Source organism: Hippopotamus amphibius, chromosome 5 (assembly GCF_030028045.1).
Source record: "Hippopotamus amphibius kiboko isolate mHipAmp2 chromosome 5, mHipAmp2.hap2, whole genome shotgun sequence".
NCBI lineage: Eukaryota > Metazoa > Chordata > Mammalia > Artiodactyla > Hippopotamidae > Hippopotamus > Hippopotamus amphibius.
Window position 1 is genome coordinate 172,881,226 of NC_080190.1, and position 15,737 is coordinate 172,896,962.

At 55.9% G+C, this 15,737-nt stretch overlaps 1 protein-coding gene across 9 annotated transcripts in view; it reads right to left on the reverse strand.

Moving 5' to 3' along the window:
- Positions 1 to 15,737, reverse strand: part of TSNARE1 (t-SNARE domain containing 1) — a 123,129-nt gene that overhangs the window by 98,752 nt on the left and 8,640 nt on the right. The window lies entirely within an intron of this gene.

Genomic DNA, 15,737 nt, shown 5'->3' on the forward strand with positions numbered 1-15,737 from the left:
CTCCCAGCAGCAGACAAGGAACAGTACTGTCGAGATGGGGGTACCACCCTCACTAAGCTGAAGGGACCCCCGAGGATGGAGATCAGGTCCTAGCAGGGGCCTGCGCAAGTCACTTCACAGCCCTGGTCCTGTCTTCTGCCTGTAACGGGGGGCGGCACACCCGCCCTCAGCAGATCAGGGGCAGGCGTCCACCAGTGACCTTCAGGAGCTCATCCCGTGAGCCTGGGCCCCACGGTGAGGTGCGGCCACGTGGGCCACGGGACAGCAGCGGTGCTGAGTGGGGGCCCAGGGCTGGAGGCCAGAGGGGGAGCCCCATGGGCTGGAGAAACAGGAACAGGACAGGTTCTCCCTCCTTCCTCCTGCCCTCAGCCTCTTAAAGGCCTAAGCTGACCAGGAACCCACGAGATGCACCCGAAACCCAGAGCAGGAGGAGGGCGCGGGGCAGGGACCCCACAGCCCCCCTGCAGGTAAAAGCCGACCTCTGCACCGGCGGCTGCACCTCACCAAGCGCCGTGCTCCTGCTGGAGCCTCTGTGAGGTCCCCCCGCCATGGTGATGGGCACGACAGACAACAGCAGGCATCCTCCCCGCCCCGGGGGCCTCCGGCCTCGGCGGAGCACACAGTGCTCTCCTGGGCCTGCCCCACCTGGCCAGGTGCCCCCAGTCCTGAGCTGGGACCCACTCTCCTCCTTGTGGGAGGTACCAGGAAGGGAGCCCCAGAGAGGGTGAGAAGTCAAACAACAGGAGGCGTGTGGAAGAGGCCACCCTCCAGGCACCTGTCCCCATGCTTCCGGGCCCCCTGCACCCCTGCTCCCACCCTAAGACCCACAAGTCTCAAAGGGCTAACAGAGCCTAGCATCCCAGCTGCCCTCGGGCCTTCCTGCCCACCCCCCAAGCAGCCACATTAGGGCCTGCAGCCCTCACACCCGTGGAGGGAGTCCCAAGACCGCCCAGCCGGGTGAGGAGCGGGAAGCTGCTGGACCCAGGGGTCCGCAGGGGGAGGTGTGCCCGGCCCTCCTCCCGGCCGAGCCCAACTCTCCTGCCACCCTGGCCTGCATCCCCACAAGGGCCTCAGCGCCTGGTAGTAGGCGGGGGACTGCTGTACCGACTCAGGGACCTCCCCTCCTCCAGAACCGGTGCTCCCACCTGTGCCCCTCCCCCAGTCACACCCGGACCTCGCCCCGGCGGACAGCCCTCGGGACCTCACCCTTGCGGCCTGAGCTCTGGCCACAGCCTCTGATCCCCAGCCCCAGCGCCTCTGGTCACCGTCCTTCAGCCCTTCGAGTCCCCTCTCCTCGCCAGGCCCCGCGCCAACCCCAGGGCTCGGCCCTGCCACCCCTCCCTTGCCCTTCTTCCCCTCCCCCATACAAACACAACCCCGGTTCATCCAGCTCCCCAGGTAGAGTGGGGCCCAGGTGGGTGTCGCGGGCCGCAGCCCCTCCGTCACGGCCCAGCCCCTCCCCAGGTACACAGGGAGCCTTCCTCTGGCCGCACGCCAGGCCAGAAAGTACACAGAAGGCCAGGCTGCGGGGCTGAGGCCGCAGGTCCATCAGCCTTGACTCCGGGGGATGCGAGTCTAGGGCTCAGCGACGTCTCTGCTCCTCAATGAACCAAAGCAAGCGGAGGGCTTGGGGCAACGGGGCTCTGGGGGTTTGGGTGGGGATGGTGCCTAAACACCCGACCCAGCCGAGAGCGGCCCCAGGCCTCACTGGGGCACTCCTCAGCGCCCGCCGTGGGAGCACGTGGGGGCAATGGAGAGGTCCCCTGAGGGAGGCAGGGCAGAAGGCGAGCGGGCCGGGGCCTCCCCCACTGCTCAAGCCCTCCGCTCACCTGGCACCACGCCCGCCTGCAGGGAGGCCGCTGGGGGGCCTGCCCCGACTCTGCTCCGCGCTCTGCTCCACCCCGGGAGCAACGTGGCTCCAGGAAGGCAGGAGGCCCTGGGCTGCACTGCCGAGAGATGGCGGCGCTGCCCCAGGGAGGGCGCGGCGGGAAGCAACGCGGACGCCCAGTCCCACCCAGGCCACTCCAGGTGCACGCCGAGCAGCCTGCGCTGCCGCCCCCCGAGGGCCCAGAGGACGCGGCGAATCAGCCCACACAAGAGCCCTCAAGCTAGACGCACACGCGCCCCTGCTGACCGCTGCCCGAGGGCCCACCAGAGTGGCTTCAGGTGGGGGCATCTGGGAAGCCAAAGCGGCTCGGAGACCCGGGATGAAGGCCAGGCCATCACTCGAGACCGGGCTGCCTGGCACGCTGGGCCCGCGTCCAGAGTATCCTGTAAAGAAGACGTCGGGACCTGTCTGGTGTCATGGGGGCCTTGAAAGATGACAGGCCCAGAGGAGGGGGTGGAGACCCCTACGCAGGTATCCCCTGATCAAGCTCAAACCCCGATTTTTAAGAAGAGAAACCTGAACTCAGGCAGGGAAAGCGAGTCACCCAAGTCACAGAGACGGACGGGGTCTAGGACAAGGCCTTCCCTCCCCCCACCAGCCCGTGGCTGCAGTCCTCCCACCCACCCTCCCCAGGGCTCTCTGCCCTGGGCACCACAGTACCACTGCTGGTCCTCCCACCAGACCACGGCTGCGGAGGAAGAGAAGCACGGCTCCCGCACCTGCCTGGCGTCCTGTCAGCCCCCGCCCCCCGCTGGAGCGGGTAGGCGCTTGTGAGTGCAGTGCGCACCACAGGCGTGCAGAGAGAGATGTGAGTGGGTGCACAGAACCACACACAGGCCACTCGCTCTCACAGCTGTGAGTGGGACACTCGTCTTCTTCCCAGCTTCATCCACTAAGACGGGGTGACGCCCCAGAGCAGCACACACACCCAGCACGCAGATCTTGGTTACAAAATACCATCCTTCACAAAAAGGAACTAAGGCTGCTGGAGAAATGGCTGAATCCAGGACCGGGGTAGAGAAAGTAAAACATAAACCCAGAACATTTTGTTATACAAAAGAGTACGGAAGTGCTCAAAGCAAGGTGAGGCCATCCCAAAAGGACACAGGAACCAGCTTGAAAGGCTTCCGTTGGCCAGATCTGAGACAATCTGAGCATGAAAATAGACCATGGTAATAAAAGATAACTTTTATTTATTACAGCCTTATAATAAAGAAGTAAAATAAAAACCCACGAGTCCACATGGTTATAAACAAGTAAACAAGAGGAAAAAGGAAAAAGCTCTTCCTTAGAGCAGACACTGACAGCTGGGGCAGGAAGGATGGAATCAGCAGCCTCATGAGAACAACTGATGCAGGCAAGAATGTCCAGTGGAGCTCAGGGCGGGGCTGGTGGATGAAAGCCCCGTGAGTAACAGGCTAGTCACATAGTCGCAAAGTATCTTCCCCAAGAAACATACTAATTAAAAATGGAAAAAGAGTAACTTTGTAGAGGAGAAACCTGGCAGACGTCACCCTAACCCAAGGACCTATGTCACACCATCGGGGACATATCAGATCTCACGTGCCTCCTGCTGCCACGCACTGAGGAGGACACGGCAGCATTTTCCAGGTCCCACTGCCAAAAACAAACAACTGTGGAGACGTCAGACACCCAACGGAGCGACTACAAAATAACTGACCTGCAATCTTCACCAATGTCAGTTTCAGGAAACAAAGAGAGACAGAGAACCTAGCCCTGCAGGTTCAAGAAAGCTGAAGAGACATCACCCCCAAAACCGACACCGATCCTGGATTTCATTTTGCTAAGAAGCGCTGCTGGGAACCCTCACAAGGTCTGTCCCGTGAATACCAATAAGACCCTTAGGCTGGAGTCCTGGCCAGTGTTAATGTCCTGATTTTGATAACTGCCCTGCAGTTACATAAGAGATTATGTGCTTGAGGATCAAGGAGCATCACGTCTGCAGCTCGCCAAGCGGTTCAGAATACATGACGTGCACACGATCACACAAAGGGAAGCGCACATGGGGAAATGTCACGTGCGGGTTGGAAAGGAAGACCTTCTGTTAATCTGGTAACTTTTCTTTAAAACTAGAACTATATGTCCAAAAGTTTTAAGTTCAAAATAAAATAAAAATTCTACTAGAGTTCTTTTTTTTATTTTTTTAATCCTGGGAATAAATTTAAGAAAGGTGCAAGATCTGTATACTGACAACTAAATATATATATATGTATACGTATATATATATATATACACACACATATGAAAAGAAAGTAAAGAAAACATAAACTGAGGGGCCACGCTGTGCTCAGGGCTGCGGCGCCAACAGTGCACAGCCCCAGGCATCAGCCGTGACACGCCAGCACTGCAGTCACATGCACGTATGTTTCACATATTTTCTGACACCAAGAAGTTCCTCCCATTTCAAAAATAATCTATTAAACAACTCTTGGACAAAAAAAAAAAAAAAAAAACACTAAAATGAAGAAATTTCTTTTAAAAAAAAGTGAAAGCACTGCATGTGAAAACCACTAGAACACGTTTAAAGCAGTGATCAGACAAAAAGTCATAAAGCTTAACATTTCATGAAAAAAGTGGAATCAAACAGACTTCATTCTTAGCTCAAAAGGCTGGAAAAGAACAGAAAGAAAAAAGTCAAAAGTAACCACAAGGAAGGAAGCAATATAAATAAAAGTTAATAAGAGTAATGAGGTAGAAAACAGAAAAACAAAGGGCCTAATTTATAAATCCAATTCCTGTTTTCTAACAAGCACTAACAAAAAAGATAACCAATAGGTAACTCAGACAAGAAAAGAGGGAAGAAGCCACAAATACACAATACAAGAAATGAGAAGGGAGGCAAATCACTGAAACAAAAAAGTTCAGGAATCATTAAGGCCCTACATTCAAATTTCTACACGAGTAAGTTGTAAAGCGCAGACACGATGGATGATATCTTAGGAAAACGAAGTTCACCAAATGACCCACTGAAGACAGAGAGCTTTAAAAGACAAATTTGGATGAAAGACATCGAAAGTTATCATAAAAACCACTCCACAGCAAACCCCAGGACCAGATGGCTTTGTGGGGGGATTCTGCCACGTTCCAAAGGCAAATACTTCCAGGGCTCCATCAGTCATTCCGGGGTGCTGACGACGCAGGAAGACCCCCGGTGCTTTCGCGAAGCGTGTGAGCGCTACGGAAGCCTGAGGAGTGGAGCCCAGCACACGGGGAAGCTACTCACCAGCGCAGGCCACGCACGCTGACGCCAAAACACCCAGGAAGACGCCAAGAAACCAAACTCAAACCTGGTTCGTTCGTTTTTCGAGGAATGTGGGGCAAGGTTGATGCTAGGAATCCCGTTAATGTGACACCGCGTTAACCCACCAAAGGGAAAGGCTTATGAGTTTCTCCACAGACGCTAACAAGAACATCAACAAAATTCCTGATGAAAACCATCAGAAGTCTTTCTTAAAATGGTAAATACCCTTTACCCTCAACCAGCCTCCGTCTAAAGGGAAAGCACGGAGAGCAGTTCAGTTCCAGAGATGCAGCAGCGGGCAGAGATGCCCCGCGTGCCCAGCACCGCCCAGCCCCGCTCCGGAGGCGTCGCCAAGGCAGGTCGACAGGCAAGACCGACGGCACATCAGAGATGGAGGTGGGACCAGCGCCCAATGCCGAGGGCATGACGGCGACTGGGAAACCCCGAGACAAGGTTCACATTCTAAGAGGTAAAGATCTGAGCAAAGCAGCAGCGCACAAAACTCACATGCAGAAAGCAATGGCCTTACATACACACGCCCAGTGAGAGGACAGAACCGTAAGGAAAAGCCCAGTCACCAGAGCAACACAAAAGATGACCTGTGGAGGAATGAAGTTAAGGCGAGACGGGAACCATCTCTGAGCACAACCCGTAAAACACCCCAGAAGACAGACGGCAGAGCAGAGCGCATGGAAAGCCATCCTGTCCTTGGACAGGACGACCCTACTCACAAAGACGTCCTTCTCCCACCGCAATAAAAAAAACCAACCAGCATCTTTATAGAGCCAGACGGGCCAAGGGAGTTCATACAGGAACACATGGCACAAACAAGCAGCTATAAAAAGCGCTACTTCCTCAGACTTCCAAACCTCAGAGCAAGCAGCGCTGAGGCTGCTGCGACACGGACGAACCTTGGAGGCGGCACACGGAGAGGAGCCGGACACAGAGGCCACACACGTGGGAGCCCATGTCTGTGAAATGCCCGCAACAGGCAGATCCATGGAAACAGGACACAGACAGGTGCCTGCTAGAGGCGTGGGGCTTCATTGAGGGCAACAAGATGTCCTGGGCTTTGATGGTGGTGACAGATGTTCAGCTCTGTGAAGATACTGAAAACCACTGGACTGTACACGTCAGAAGGGTGAACTGTAGGGTACGTGAGTTGTATCTCAACAAAGCTATCATAACACACGCTAGGTAGTCTCTATAATTAAAACCAGGCAGGAAAACACCAACAAACTGATGGAATAAGAAAGTGAGTCTAAAATTAGACCCACATACGTATGGACATTTAGGACAGAATAAATGCAGCATCGCAAATTAAAGGAGGACTTTTTAATACATGGTGCTGGGACATCTGGTTAGCCATGTGGGGAAAAAGTGGCTCACGCCTAACATAATAAAAAGAACCCACGCCACGCGGACCATGGCTATCCAAGTAGAAGACGAAGTATCTGAGAAAAGAAGAGCTCCTCTTCAACCTGCGAGCAGGGACGGTTTCCTAAGCGGGACTCAAAACCAAACGCTACAGGAGAGACCCGCACACGTGACCACCACCTCCACTAAGCTCCCTCACCTGGTCTCCTTCTCCATGAACTGGGCCCGAGAACAGCATGGCCCCGCAAGGGGTGCAGGGGGGTGGGGGCGGGGGTTAAGGGAGCTGTGTGTGCGAAAGATCCCAGAACCAGTGCTCCTGTCTGTCCCTGCTGTTTCCTGCCCCGCCACCCTGGGGTCAAAGACACACATACTCACCAAGGCCACCTGGCCTCTTCTAGGTCCCAGCCAAGCCCCACCCAAGCTTGTGGATCCTTCCTCCGCTCCTGCAGGCCGCCTCCCCATCCCGACCACCTCCCCATCCTGACTACAGCATTTCCCCAGCACTCCCCTCCCCCACCAGTCTGCTGAGACCCCAAGCTCTCTGGGACGCAGCTGTGTGTCTCCCCCAGGGAAAAGGTTGGGGTGCGGCAGGCCTCCAGGACTGGGCAGGAGGCATGCAGACCAGGCTGGGAGCAGAGCACAACTCCCTGGGGAAGAAAACCATCTGGTCTTTGAAGGAGCTGCAGGGCGCAGACCCAGGGCCATGGGAGCTGGCTCAGGCCGGGCGCAGGCCCCTTCAAAGGACAGCTGGGCGGTCTTAAAGGCCCTGCGAGCCCAATGCCTGGCCCAGCCGAGTTCACACAGATGGGAGACTGGACACACACCCCACCCACGAGGGAGGCAGTGACAACCTGAATCTGCCCCAACACCTCACTCCCAACCTGCCCAAGAAACCAGGACACAGGCCCGGAAGAGCATTCGGCACTGCCAGCCTCCAGGAAGGAGGCCCAGGGCGGCCTCAGGGCTCCTGCCTGCACAGTCCCTCAGCTGCAACCCCCAGGACCTGCCCCAGGCCACTCACTGGGTTGTGAGAGGTGGGGATCCCTTAGAGGAGGGGACCCCAAGACCACCACACAGCAGAGGAGCACGGACCCCAGCTCCGAGGAGATGACCGCCCCCACCGCGCACCGGGCACTCCGGGATCTGACCGCAGGCTGGGCAAGCGGCAGCTGGGCAGAGCCGAGGATGAACCTGGAAGTGGGCCAGCCCAGGCGCCCGCCGCCCACCTGCTGGGCCGGGGCTCCAGAGCAGGAGAACCTGGGCTGGGCGCACGGCTGTCAGAGCCCAGCAGGGACCACAACCCCTCCCGGCAGGGACAGAGACGCAAGAAGCAAGACAGAGGGAGGCCTCGACACAGACAGGAAAGGAGGGAGGAACACAACCGCACGTGATGAAAGCGCAAAGAGAAAGAGACCCCGTGGCCTCCTCAGAATGTGTGAAGGAGCAGGTCTTCTCGGGACGGTCGTTAAAAAATTCAGGGAAATTAAACACTAAAGGTCACTCACTGGGGACGTGGCCTCCAAGCACGTCCCTTTAGAATTGGGAAATCCACGAACTACAGGTCCCTGGAGGTCCTCGCAGATGAAAACCGTCTGCAGTGGGGGAGAGGCACCGAGACGAGACAGAACCAGCGCGGCGGGAGAGGCCGGGCAGCGCAGGGAGCGACCCAGCCCCGCCTCAGCGCCCTGCCCTCGGGAGGGGGGACCCTGTGAAGGTCCCCACGGCTCACCTCCCCACCCTCAGACTGTTCAGCTAGACAAGCCCACGCAGGATGGGACCTGCGGGGAGCCCAGCGCCTGGCAGAGCCAAACACCCAGTGCCCGGCCCCCAGGGAGGTGCCGGGCTGAGTGGAAAGACGAAACCCAAATCACAGCCTGCGCAGGAGTGGTCCCCCACCCGAGAGAGAGAGAGAGAGAGAGAGAGAGAGGGAGAGAGAGAGAGAGAGAGAGAGCGCGCGCGCCGGTGCCGGGGCCACTGTGGAGGGATGCGCCCCCGGGCAAGCACAGAGGTAGGGCAGCTCCGGCCCCTGCAAACGGATCCGCAGAAGACACCACACCCTGCACCCCAAGACTCGGCTCCAAGGAATCAGAGCCAGGAAGCACTCAGAGGCCAGAAACGTTACAAAATAAAAAACAAAAAGCTAGAAACAACCCAAATAGCCAGCAATAAAGAATTAGATACATCACGCTAGGTAGCTAAACAGAGTATGACGGGGTGACTCTACATAGTGTTAGAAGTATATACTCTGTTGTGGGGGGAAACGCTCACACCCAATACGCAGGTGAAAAATGACGCGCGAAAAGCACAGCACACGTGGTTACCCTGAGGCGTGCGTGTCTTGGCCGCCACTTGGGAGAACTGCTCCGTAGTCTCTTACAAAGACACAGCTACCCTGCCCAGGTCACCCCACGCCTGGGCACCTGGTCATCGTCACCCACCCTGAAAGCAGCCCAGACACACACCAACAGGAGAAGGGCCACATCGGGGTCCTCCATCTGCTCAGGCGACTGACGTGCCAACACACCCAGGACGTGCAGAATCCTCGAGGCGAGCCCGAGAAGCCAGAACAGAGCCCCACCCCCACCCCCACCCCCACCGGGTGATCGCGTTTATGCGACGGCAGGAAGAGGCACAGGAACCTCCAGGGATCACATCCCAACCCAACTGCACACACTCAAGGACCAGAGACTGGAAGGAAACCCGTCACCAGGGCCTTGAAAACACTGGGGGGGCGGGGGGCGGCACCGCAGGTAGCAGCTGCCATGGAGGAGCACGCGGCGTCTGATCCCATCCACGTGAGACGTCAGCACAGGCAAATGCACAGAGACAGGACGTGGCCCAGGCAGCTGGCAGGAAGCAGAGGTGGGAATGGGGAGTGAGCACCATGGGTACAGGGCTGCCGTGCGGGTGGGGAGGAGTCCTGGGATTAGAGGGTGACGGGTGCACAACATCACAAGTGGATTTAAAATCCTCAGACTGGGACGTCCCTGGAGGTCCAGTGCTTAAGAACCCGCCTTCCAACACCGGGGACGCGGGCTGATCCCCGGTCGGGGACCTGAGACCCCACAGGCCGCAGGGCAACGAAGCCCATTCGCCGCAACGACGGAGCCCATGCACCTCAGCTAGAGAGAAGCCCGCACACTGCAACAAAAGATCCCGCGTGTCTCAACTAAGACCCGATGCTGCCAAAAATAAATAAATACATAAATAGATAAATAAATGTTTTTTAAAAATCCCTAAACTGTACTCTGTGACGGGTGAGCTGCATGGTGTGTGAATCACACCCCACAGCGATCCCAAAGCCGCTCAGGGCCCCATGGCTGCCGGCGCACCACTGGAGGCTGCAGGCGGATGAACGACATCGGGACCCAGCGCCCAGGGAGCACTCGGGATGGGAGCCAGGGGCCCCCCAAGCTGCCTGCCGGACACACACATCACTTTTACAATCAGGAGAAATAAAGATGAATGTGGTCACTTACCCAGCAAGCAAACACGCTGGCACTGCCGGGCTGGACGTGCAGGCCAGCTGGGGGCACTCCACCAGGCCAGGGCTGTGTGCCGGCCGCAGTCACCACTGTGCCCCAGGGCGGGGCCAGCGCACTGCAGGCCCTCAGGCCAACGCCCCACACGGGCCACCTGGTGCCCCGGGAGGTGCCCGGGGCAACCACCTGAGGCCGCACGTGTCTGCAGAGCACACAGCCAGGAGTGACCGACTCATCACATCCTGCCTGGCAAGCCTCAGCAAGTGGACACACCCCATTTGGTTTAGGGTCACTCTGTTAACTTCTGCAGCGTGGTGGAGGCTGAAGGCCCATCCAGTCCACGGAGGAGACGTCACCCCCAGCCAGCGACAGCCAAGCCCAGGAGGAACCCGACTGCTGACCCCGCCGCGGGCCCGGGTCAGGACACACGGTGACCCCTGACCCTGGCCACAGACCAGCCCGCACTCTGGGATACCCTGGCTTCTCACCTCCTGGCTAAGGGAACATGGACGAGAATGCAGCCTCCCGCCTCCCTGCACCAGGAACGAGGAGACAACTGCCACAGACCTACTTCCCCGAGTGGCTGGGGAATGACTAATATGTGCAAGCGCTTCAGAAGCACCGGGCGTGTTCAGTGCTCCATCCGTGCTCCACCCATGTGCCACCCATCCTTGACAGGAGACCCTGAGGCACAGCCCAGCTCCAGCCAGGCCACCTCTCCCCACACGCGCACACCTGGGCCAGACCCTGAGGGCCCCACGCACACGTGCCTGTGTGCGCAGAGGCAGAGGAGGGGCCGGAGGCTGCGGTGACACGCGATGGAGTGTTGCTATAGCAACCTGGACTCCACGTCAAACAGAGCGCCAGCCAGGCGCCCCAGGCACCCCGAGAATGCCGCCCAGAATGGCCACAGAGAAGCAGGGATTGGTGACGGCACCAGAGGGTGGTCGGGAGGCCGGCCATGCATGCCATTCCCCCACCCCATCTGCCACACCACCCCCACCTCAACCACCCCCCCACCCCCCGCTTCCTCCCCGGAAAGGCCGTGGGAGGCCAGGCTTCAGGGCCTGGCTCTGCTCACCGCCCCGCTGCCTGCCCATCAGCCAGGCCCTCTCCCAGGACAGAGGCCGCCAAAGAGCAAGAAGCCTGCCGGAGTCGCGGGGGCGAGGGCAGGGGCCCATCGCACAGCTGCTTGCAGCCAGGAGTCACACCCTGCTTCCGATCCCAAGACATCCAGGGGCGTGGGGTGGGGGAGGACCACGGCCCAAAAGGGAAGCGGGGTGCCCGGGGGACAAGCTGCCCTGGACTCACAGTCCAGCAGGCCCTGGACTCGCAGCCTGTGGCCATCATTTCACTGCGGGGAAGGAAACTTTGCTGTCCCACTTCACAGACAGGAAACAGAGGCTCGGAGAAGTGAACTTGCCCAGGAAGCCCAGGTGATGAGGCCAAGGTGGGACCCAGACCCAGGTCTGTCTCCAGCCAAAGCCTGTGCTGGCCCCGCTCCACTTGGCCACGCTGGGTCAGAGCAGCGGCAGCATCAGACTGGAGCTCAGGACACGCCTGGGTGTCACGGCCCAGCTCTCCCAACAGAGGCACTGATGCAAGGACAGCCAAGGTCATCTGACGTGACAGCAGAAGTGCCAGGGCTCTCCCCCAGCCCTTTGTGAAGAGCCACGGGGCGGAGGGGCTGCCATGCGCCTGCCACGTCCTGAGAATAGGCTGGCAGAGGGCACCATCGGTCACAGGGAAAGGAGGCAGGCACACACCGGAAACCTTGATCCTAACGGCACAGGCCTTGTGCCCCCGCGCCCAGAGCTCCTTCTCCCTCTGTGGAGGGAGGCTCTGCCCTGCAGACCCTCACTGTCCCCAGCAAAGACAGGTGCATACTCACTGACCCTACGGAAGGCACCCAGCGCCCGAATGCTGGGGGCACCACGGGGAAGCTCCGTGCAGAGGGAGCAGGGAGACGTGGGGCTGGGTGCGCTGAGAGCTTGGCCTTCTTCCGGAAGGCACCATCACCACCTGAGTGTCCGGCGGGCAGCCTCACCCCAGTCTCACCATCACATCGCACCAGCCCGCCAGGAGCAGCACCGACAGCAGCACGACCGGCCGGGGTCACCACACCACCCTGAGCACCAGGAAATCGCCATGGGAACCCCCACCCCCCAGGCCCTCCGGCTCAGGGGCAGCGTCGCCAGGCCAATCCTCGGCAGCAGCCCCATCCTCCCACGAGCTGCCAGCCCCACGGCCACCCCCAGGTCACTGCCACCTCCTCCCTCGCAGGCGAAAGGATGAAGTGACGCTGAGGAGGTGGAACTGGTGGACAGCTTGTTGTTTGTCTGTTGTTTCAATGGGAGTGATTTTGGGAAGTTAACTGACTGAGGAGGGCGAGATCCCTCCTACGGGGGGGGTGGCACCAATAAGAAGAGGGTCCCCCTTTCTACAGATGGCAGAGGTAAATCACAAGTGTCACTGCCCAGAGTGACAAGCAGGAGGCGTGGGCTGGGCCCCCAAAGCCCACGCTCTTTGCCCTGGACCTGAAAGTTCAGACCCAGCTAAGAGGGCCCAGGAAAAGGAGAGCTTGCCCTCACCCCCTAACCCACAGTAACACCCTGCAGCCCTTCCCAACTGCCTACCCACCCACTGGACTGATGCCAGGGAAGGCCAGTGGTTCAGACACAAGGGCAGCCCTGTGCCTCCAGCCCTGCCCCAAGGCCTGCAGGCAGGAGGGGTCCGTGGGCAGGATGGGCTGCAGGATGGAGGCACCGCCCTTGGAGCTGTCCGTGGTGCTGACACGATGGGCCCAGGGACGGCCCTCTGGGCCGTCAATTAACGTCAATGAGTTTAACTTCTCCAATCAAAGAAGAAAAGATTCTCAGATTGGATCACAAAGCAAATCCAACTTCATGTGTATGGAAGACACACCCATGAAGCAATGCAGGAGGTGACAGGCAGGAGGATGGCGAAGGCGCACCGGGCAAATGGAGAGGGAGGGCGGCGCACCGGGACCCCGCAGAGACGAGACAAAGGGCGCGACTTAGAATAAAAATAACAGTTGTATCACAGCCCCCAGCAGTCACAGGAGACACAGGAGAAAGGGACAGAAACGGACCCGTGGCAGGACTGCAGTTCACTTCTCCTGGTCCACAACAGGGCAGGCGGACAAAAACTAAGGCCTATGTGACCCACGACACGAGCAGGTGGTGAAACTGACCGGCACACACGCCGACCGCTGGCCACCCAAAAGAGAGAACAGACCTTCTTTACAAGCACCTGTGGAACAATGATGAAAACTGACTCCATGTTAGAACCACAAGTAAAAGCTCATAAAACCCAAAAAGTTCACAAAAGAATAATCAACATTCTCTAATCAAAATGCAATTAAAACAAGAATGACAACAAAACCAAGAAATCAAAAGACGCCTTTAAGATTTGCTCAACAACTCTTGGACCAAAAAGAGAGATTACAAACCAAAATTACAGCACTTCCAGACAATGCCGATAAGGAAAGTACATACTTTCAGAACTGAAGGAACAGCCTTTAAATATTAAACAGTTTTTTGAAAAGAATAAAAACAAATTAATCGAGCATCTAAACACCTATGAAAAAAGGATGATAAGATAAACAGAGAAAGCAGAAGAAATTCTTAACTATAAACAAAAAGTGATGCATTAAGAAGTAAAAAAAAAAAAAAAGGCAATGAATTTAGTAAAAATATCCAAAAGGTGAGTCTTTGAAGAAAAAGAAAAACCACAAAATGGAAATAACTAGTGAGTCCAACCAAGAAGGAAAGGGAGCGAACGCGAGGGGCGCCGTCGCAGAAATCAGGGGGACGAAGAGAGCACTAAGAGACAATCGCAAGCAAGCCGACACGAGTACACCTGCCAACCTGGGTGAAACCGATAATCCTCTAGGAAAAATGGTTTCTAAAACTGACTCCCAAAAAAGAAAAAAACAATTTAAAGGATTTCCTTCCTCAAAACAAAAACAAAACTGACAGAAGAGCATCAGGTCACAAGAGTTTCACAAACTACCAACACTTTTAAAGACCAGGTATTTCAACACTATTAAAATACTCTAGAAATGCATCCAAAAGAAAATGTCTAAATCATTTTTATGAAGCAGGTGCAACCCTGATATCAAAACCTAAAAGAAAGTGCACACCAAACAGAAGATGACAGACCAAACTTACCTATGAAGAGCTATACAGATGCTAAATTAAACAGCACAACGTATCCAGCAGCATCTTAAAGGAATTCAATGTCAGACCAAGTGAAGGGCGTTCTAGGAACTCAAGAATGTCTCCCTGTTAGCATCTCCCATTAGTGTAATTCATCGCCTTACTATATCTAAGGAGAAAAGGCTCATGATCATCCCATAGATGATTTTTTAAAAAAAGAAACTGACAACATTTGACAATAATTCTTGATTTTTAAAAATCAGACACAATAGGGACTTCCTAGGTGGCACCGTGGGTAAGAATCCGCCTGCCAATGCAGGGGACACGGGTTCGAGCCCTGCCCCAGGAAGGTACCACATGCCGTGGAGCAACTAAGCCCGTGCGCCACAACTATTGAGCCTGCGCTCTAGAGCCCATGAGCCACAACTATTGAGCCCATGTGCCACAACTACTGAAGCCCATGCACCTAGAGCCCGTGCTCTGAAACAAGAGAGGCCACCGCAATGAGAAGCCCACGCACCACAATGAAGAGTAGCCCCTGCTCACCGCAACTAGAGAAAGCCCACGTGCAGCAACAAAGACCCAACACAGCCAATAAAATTAATTAATTAATTAAAATTAAACACAATAAAATGGGCAGGACAGGCTCTTCCTTGACACGTGCAAGGCATGTGTCTCATTGCAAACCCACACCTGCTCCACAGGGAAACACCAGGGGCACTCATGTGGGAGGCCCGTCACCAGCACTGCTGCTCCCCGGGACACTGAGGGCTCAGTCCACACTACCAGGTAACAGAAGGAACCTGGGGCATAAAAACTGTAAAGGGTAAGGGTAAATATCACTATTTGCAGCTGCTATGATTGGACACCTGGAGAACCCAAGATAATTAACTAAAAGAAACAGACTTCAGCATGGTAGCATGGGACAAACTCTTATGAAGAAATCAAGAGTATTCATACGTGTATACACAAACAGAGGATAACCCAGAAGAAAAGACTCCTACCCATGACATTTAAAAGGATAAAACTCCTGCAAATAAAAACAACTTGAAACGTTACAGAAGAGGAGACCGAAGCAACTGGGAAAATACAGCACATACTGAAGAAGGACGATCCAACGTCATAAAGATGTCGCTCTCCGTAAGTTAATTTGTACATTTAACACAATTCCAACCCAAAACCAACCAGGTTTTACGGATGCGAGTGTGTGTATGTGTGTGTTTGGTGGGGCGACTGAGTAAAGAATAGACAAGCTAATTCAAACTTCACACGTGAAGATAACCTAGAAGAGGCAAAAAATTATGACAAAAGAGCAACAAGTTCTTTGAGACATTGAAACACAGTATAAGGCCTTAATAATTCAAATAGAGGTTAATGGAACAGCTTATAGGCAAACAAACATAATCACTCTTGAGAAAGAACATATCACACATCCTGATTACAACATCCGCTACAAAGCAACAGGCACTGAAGCAGGGTGCTCCTGGCGTAAGACAGACACACAGAAGAATGGAAGAGAACAGAGAGCCCGGAAATAAACCGACACA